Genomic DNA, 6,413 nt, shown 5'->3' with positions numbered 1-6,413 from the left:
CATCTCTGCAGTGCTGTAGGCCAGCTGTGTCTTTTCCTAGGACAGTGTCCGTGTCCTCCTCTGCTCCTGTATGATCCTGGGAAAAGATGCAGCTGCTTTAAATCATCACAGTGAGGGGTTGCGTTGGCCTTCTTGCCTGCTCTGAAGCAACTTCAGAGATAGAATCCAAAACTGCACATCCTTGTTTTCCATATATCTGAGAAAATTAAGTGTTCTAATGAATGCATGCGCTTGAAAGTATCTTTTTGTACCTTCGTTAGCTTTGTTGTAGGCTCCCCTCCCTCTCTCACTCTTTCCTGCCTGTCCCCTTTCCTGTTACAGCCTGTTTCAAGATGTTCAAGTTTTTCCTTTTCTTGCTTAGAATAGTTCCATGATCACTTGAGATACCAACCCATCTCTCCAGGGTCACTGATTGGTCCCACTAGCATGTGACAAACAAATGGAGCTGGCTCTTCACAAGTAGGCTTAATAAAGGAGGTCTTGTCAGGTCTTTCCAATACTCAGTATTTAGCTTAAGTCAACTTAGCGCAGAATGGAGATGAGCGGGAATGGTTTCTTAAATAATTTAATCAGTTTGATTAAATCAGTTTGGTTTTCAGGGGCCCAGTTGAGGCATGTGCGCTGCAGCTTTCTGAACCTTTAGAAGAGGTCTGGGGTCACTTGGAGTTGGGATGGCCGGGCCGGGCCATAGGAATGAAATTAAACTTCCTTTTGTGGTACTGGGGGTGGAGTCATGGATCTGAAAAATATACGACCCCACCTTCTCTTCTACATCAGAATCTTGCATCTTTTTGATAGGCTGCTTAGATTTCATTGTTCAAAAACAACCCCATTCTTTATACTCCTCTCCCCCTCCCCCAAAAGCTGTGACCAGTTTGGGCTATCAGACTGGCAGCCATGAAAAAAGCAGCCAGCCTGGGTTTAATCAGGGCTACTTTTGATCATATCTCATCTCTTTCCTCCTTCAAGTCTGTGGTTTATCAGGAAGTGATATGGCTTGCTCTCATTTAGACGATGCTACTGGCTTTTCGGTTGATTTTTTCCCAGAAACCTTCTCTGGAAATTCAGACCTTATACTAGAAGACAAACAACATTTGATTTGCTTATTACGGTAACTTCCTAAGTCTGTAAATAGGAAGTCCTCTTGTTGGGCCCTGAGGAATTCTGTGAACTAAAGAATTTGCTTATTTTGGATAGCTGCTTTTGTCCTGAAATGTCAGTTGTGCAACCAAATACCTTTGTCTTTGTCTGGTTCTGAAAGAGGGGAGTTGTTTATTGATTAATTGATTGATTGTCACTCTTCTGTCCTGCTTTTCCTTCAGGATTGCATACAGAGCAGTCCATTTCTCATTCCAACTATCCTTTGAGGTTGGTTGGGCTGAGAGAGATTAATTGTCCTTCGATCACTTAGTAAGCCTTGAACCTGAAGATGGCCGGCCCTGAACCTGGATCTCCCAGATCCTAATCCAGTACCTTAACCACTAGATTACACTGGCTTTCTCACTGAGGAGGGAATGCAGACATCTGGGGCATGTCAGGAGCCCTGCTCAGAAATGTCTGATTCTGATGGGGAACTTTTGCAATTCTTCATCTGAAACTATAGTACACAAACTGAGTTTGTTTGGCAACTCTGTTTAGCAGAGGTTCTCAGGATATCATTTTTTCATCCTTTGCAGAGTGCCTCTTGCAAAGCTGAGCTTCAGGTTCTCAAGCAAATCTCGTGCATATCTACCCCAAAGGAAAACCAGCACAGTCGCTCAGATCTTGCCTAAACGTCTTTCTTTGTGACTTGTGAGTTTTTAAGATTTAATTGATTAGTTTTCAGGAGAGTTGGCTTGTTGCAGAAGCCAGCTCATCACCATATTTGTTGATCAGCATGAGAGATACTCACGTTTGAGTATGTTTCAGATTGAGAATGTATGTCTTCTCATACAGGTTCAAGCCTGGATTTTTATGCTTCTTTCATCTGTTAGTGCTCGATGCTATTTGTCTAATCTAATCTAAGTCAGGATGTACAGTGAAAGCATAGCTTCATGGATCTCATGCTCTCTTGAATTTCTGTGCAGTTCAAACCATGGAAGATGAAACATGAGGATTGAAAACCCAAAACAAAAATGTGAATGTTCAGTGCTGAACTCATAGAAGAGTGCAATATAGAAGACTGAACAGCTACCCCCAACCTGATGCCCTCAAATCTTAAGTTTATAACTTGCATAATCCATGATCATTACCATCTTGGCTAGAGGGTGAGGGAAATTAGACCTAAAGACATCTGGGTGACATCTGGACTTCAGGGATAGTAACAGCTGTAGGCTGTGTACTGTTTACACATTTAAGGCCAAGTTGGTTGTAGCATCCAAGTTAAGATGTTGGGTTAGAACTGAGCAGATGCAGATTCAGGCCCACCCTCTGCCCTTTGGGGCAGTTGTGCTCTATCTGTGCTCAACCAACCTCTCTGGGTATTGTGGGGAAAGATAGGAGGAGGAAGGTCTGTGTGTGCTACCATAGCTATGGAAGAAACGTGGGATGGAAATCTAATGAACCAAATTATGTAGGTGCCTGACTCACTGCTCCCATGTTTTTGAGTGCAAGGGTGGATTTGACATAGAAGCTTTACATATTTGGTTAAGCTGAAGATTTTTTAAAAATCCTAGACTCTGTAAATAAATGCAGCACGATGAGAATGGTACAGGTGTTATGGAAAGCAGTGTTTGATTTTATTTCACTCATATGCCACGTACCTGTTATTTAGATTTTCCCGCAGGTAGTTCTTTGCCACTGTTCTGAGCTTGTAAAAAGCCTCTTGACTCGTACAGTCGGAACGTCAATGATGTATCAACCATGGATGAGTCAGTAGCTCTCTGTATCTTATGGCCTGCTTGATTCCATGGTATTCTTTATTTGCCCCCTTGCCAATTATTATCCCCAAATGCATTTGCTACTAGGTAAGCTTTAACAGCAAGGCAGACGTCATGGAGAAGGGTGGAAGGGGAGAAAATATGCTTTTCTTCTTCTGTATGTCTGTAGATAATGCCAATTCCTGGTTGTTGGCATATTAATAGGGGTGTTTCCTTTTCCCTTTGCCTCCTGATGAAACTCGGAGTTTTCACTGGCAGCTTCTTTGGCTCTTCTTCGCTGGCTGACCATACTGGTGAGAGTCCTGCCTCTCAGCTTTTGGTAATTAGCTGGTCTTGCTAATGGGAAGTTAACAGGAAGAAGGTTTTGCTTCTACTTTGTCCATCCAATCCAGCTTTCCCCAGTCTGCTGCTCTCCAGATACTAGCTGGGTTAGTGGGGGAGAAGTCTGTTGGGATTGCAAATTCTGGGATCTGCCAAAACCCCGAGCATGTCTGCTTGGGCACTCTCCAACACAGAGATGTTGGGCTCAACGAGTCTTCTCTGACCCTGTGCCCTGTTTGGACTGCAAATCCCAAAATTCCCCAGGTTGGATTCTGGCAAGCAGAGATATATGTTGATGCTGTTCGTTACTCACCGGTATTGCAATGTCTGAGCAAATGGATTGTTTTGGAAACTTTTCCCTAGGCACAGTTCTGTCTTTTGCAATTAAATAAATAAATAAAATCGAGGTGCTTCCAGACCCTCTCCCAGGATTTGCTTGTTTCTTTTTCTTTCCTTCCCTCCTCACTGGCTTCTTTGCTTCTCTTCGTAGCAGACAGGTGGCTTATATGGAGCTTTCTTCCCAATGGAGTGCAAACCTGACCAGGAGCAATTGTATCTGCTTAAGTGTCTTCCAACTGATGTTTCATCCATTCCCTCATCCAACAGGGCTAACTCTTTCGGCCAAGGGTTCTTCAGGGTCCTAACCAAGTGACAGCACCTAGCCAACCTCGGTCAATGCTTGGGTGAGGGATCACTAGAAGATCCTAGAGTTGTAGGCTAGACTGGGAAGGTGGAAAAAAAGAAGGCAGTGGCAGTCGCTTCTGTACTGTTACTAAGAAGACCAAGGAATGAAGTTCTTAGTTCTCCAAGGAAAGGACAACCGTACTCATCCTGTGATATGATCTCTGTTCGTTCTCATTTGTATTCTCTCTCACCTTCTCCCTTGCTGCTTTAATGTGTCCCTTGGCATGATTTCTGCCCCCCTGAGGAAGTTGCTGGGTCTTGGGCCAAAGGGGTAGCTGAAAGGAAGGCAGGAACCCAAAATGCTACACTTGGGATCCTCTGGCTTCTCTTGGCATACTTGAAACCAATTTTGTTTTTTAAAAAAGGAAGCTGGCGTGCAGCCCATTAAAACACCAACATCCAAGATCATTTTTATTTTGAAGGCTGTTGTCCCTATGTAGGCATCTTCCAGGGCAATCTTAGAAAATAAAAATGTGGCCTGGTGCTTTGCTTAGAAATAAGTCCGCCTTCCAAAAATAACAGATTTGTTAATTATGGCATGTTATCTTGATTTGAATAATGATCCGAAGTTTTAAATTGACCTTTGATATTTTAATAAGTAGGGCCAAAGGAATGTTTGATTTCAGGTGATAATACTGATAAGCAAAAAAGCCAACAGGGAAGAGATTTTTCTTAATTTTCCTTCTGGTTTTCCTGTTGATTATGTTTTTACATATTTAATAAATAGAGTGGGGGGGTTTTTGAAAAAGAAATAAAGCAAAAGTCAGGTGGAGGCATGTAAATGAGCATTTTGGACAGCTAGAGAAAGTGACAAGAAGTGGCTCCATCAGTCCAATGATACTCAAACTTGGCAACTTTAAGTTGTGTGGACTTCAACTCCCAGAATTCCCCAGCCAGCATAGTAAAATCTTTCCGCTTCTAGTCCAAGGACTGGATCTAAACAAGTCAGCCAATTCATTAATAGGAACTTCCAACCCTAAACCCTGGGGGAATTGCAGAAAACATGCAGAAGAGATGCTTCAGTCATCAGCAAATGAGACCAAAAATGTCAGAAGGACTGTTGTATCTGCTCATCCCCGCCTTCCCCAAATCATCCAGGCTTCTGTGAACCTTCGATCTAGATCAGCTGCTGATGTCTGGATTACATTGAGAAGCTTGGCAAAAGCTCTGCCTAATCTCCCTTTTGGATAATGCAGAGCACCTGCACGGGCTTTTGTGAGAGGTGATCTCTAAAACTTCTGAAGTGTGAGATGTTTTGTTTTGTTTCCTGACACCGCTCATTAGTGTAGCACCAGCCTCGGTGGTTGGAATCAGATCTGACATGGTGAAATGAAAAACATAGGCAGATACAGAATTTAAAACAAAATGTGTACTGTATGTGTAAAAGAAATGCCTGCCTACCTGTACTCCCTCCCTCCCTCCCCTTCGAGCAGCACTCAAGCCAAAAGATGCTGCTTTTCCTAGCATCGTTATTATGGGATGTGCTTTGCACCCGCATAACTGAAATCCAGAAAGAGTGAAGTGGCTGGGCCAAAGCCGAAAGGACATTCACCTGTGGATGTATCTGGAAGTGAAAAGAAGGTCCAATGTTGTAAAGAACAATGTTGTATAGGTACCTGGAATGTAAGATCTATGAACCAAGGCAAGCTGGATGTGGTCAAACATGAGATGACAAGGTGAAGCTCAAGCTCAGATACTTTGGTCACCTAATGCGAAGAGAGGACTCTTTGGAAATGACCCTGATGCTGGGAAAGATTGAAGGCAAAAGGAAAAGGGGACAGCAGACAATGAGATGGTTAGATAGCATCACCGAAGCAATGAGCATGAAACTGAGCAAACTCAGGGAGGCAGTGAAGGGCAGGAAGGCCTGGCGCGATGTGGTTCATGGGGTCACAAAGAGTCGGACACAACGACTGAACAACAACAATAAAACTGAAATCCACTACAAAGAAATGCAGGCTTTTCCCTGGCCTCCATAATTACTTATTTTATTTATTTTCTGGATTTAGAGCCTCTCTTCCTCTGAATCTCAAGGCGCCTTCTCTGGTGTGGCATCTGTGTTATGGAACAGCTTCCCCAACCCTTTCCAGAACATGGTGAAAACCTGGCTGGGGGTGTTAATAGAGCCCAGTGTGGAGGGTGTGGAATATGTGGACAATGGGGTCTCATTGCAACTCTTTTAATTGATTTGTGTATTATGTTTTTCTTTTTTGTTCCCCACCCTTATAAACTTGCTGGATAAATAAGGTGATAAAAATTAGCATTCCAGTTTTTACTCACTAACAACCATCTTGTGAAATGTTACTACTGTTGCTGCTGATGTTGTGATCCTGTCACATTCCTGGGGACCAGAAGCTTAGAAATAAAACTGGAATTAAAGGGATGGTCAGGAAAGAGTCTTGAATGGCTGCTGAAGCAACATCCCTGGCCTCTAGTTCCCTTCCTTGCTGGGTCCCACCATCAATTTATCTTGCCACTTCTTTGAGAAAGGGCTATCTTGCTGAAAAAAAATAGTATATACATTACACCATGCATTGACTGTTATGGTAG

At 43.1% G+C, this 6,413-nt stretch overlaps 1 long non-coding RNA gene across 4 annotated transcripts in view; it reads left to right on the top strand.

Annotated features, from left to right (window-relative positions):
* LOC107326319 (uncharacterized) overlaps window positions 1-6,413 on the top strand; it is a 138,133-nt gene that overhangs the window by 70,189 nt on the left and 61,531 nt on the right. The window lies entirely within an intron of this gene.

This window comes from Python bivittatus, unplaced genomic scaffold, assembly GCF_059951505.1.
Source record: "Python bivittatus isolate LINGU-HERP-01145 unplaced genomic scaffold, Pbiv_v1 ctg000590_np1212, whole genome shotgun sequence".
Classification (NCBI taxonomy): domain Eukaryota; kingdom Metazoa; phylum Chordata; class Lepidosauria; order Squamata; family Pythonidae; genus Python; species Python bivittatus.
This window is presented reverse-complemented; position numbering and strand designations above follow the sequence as displayed.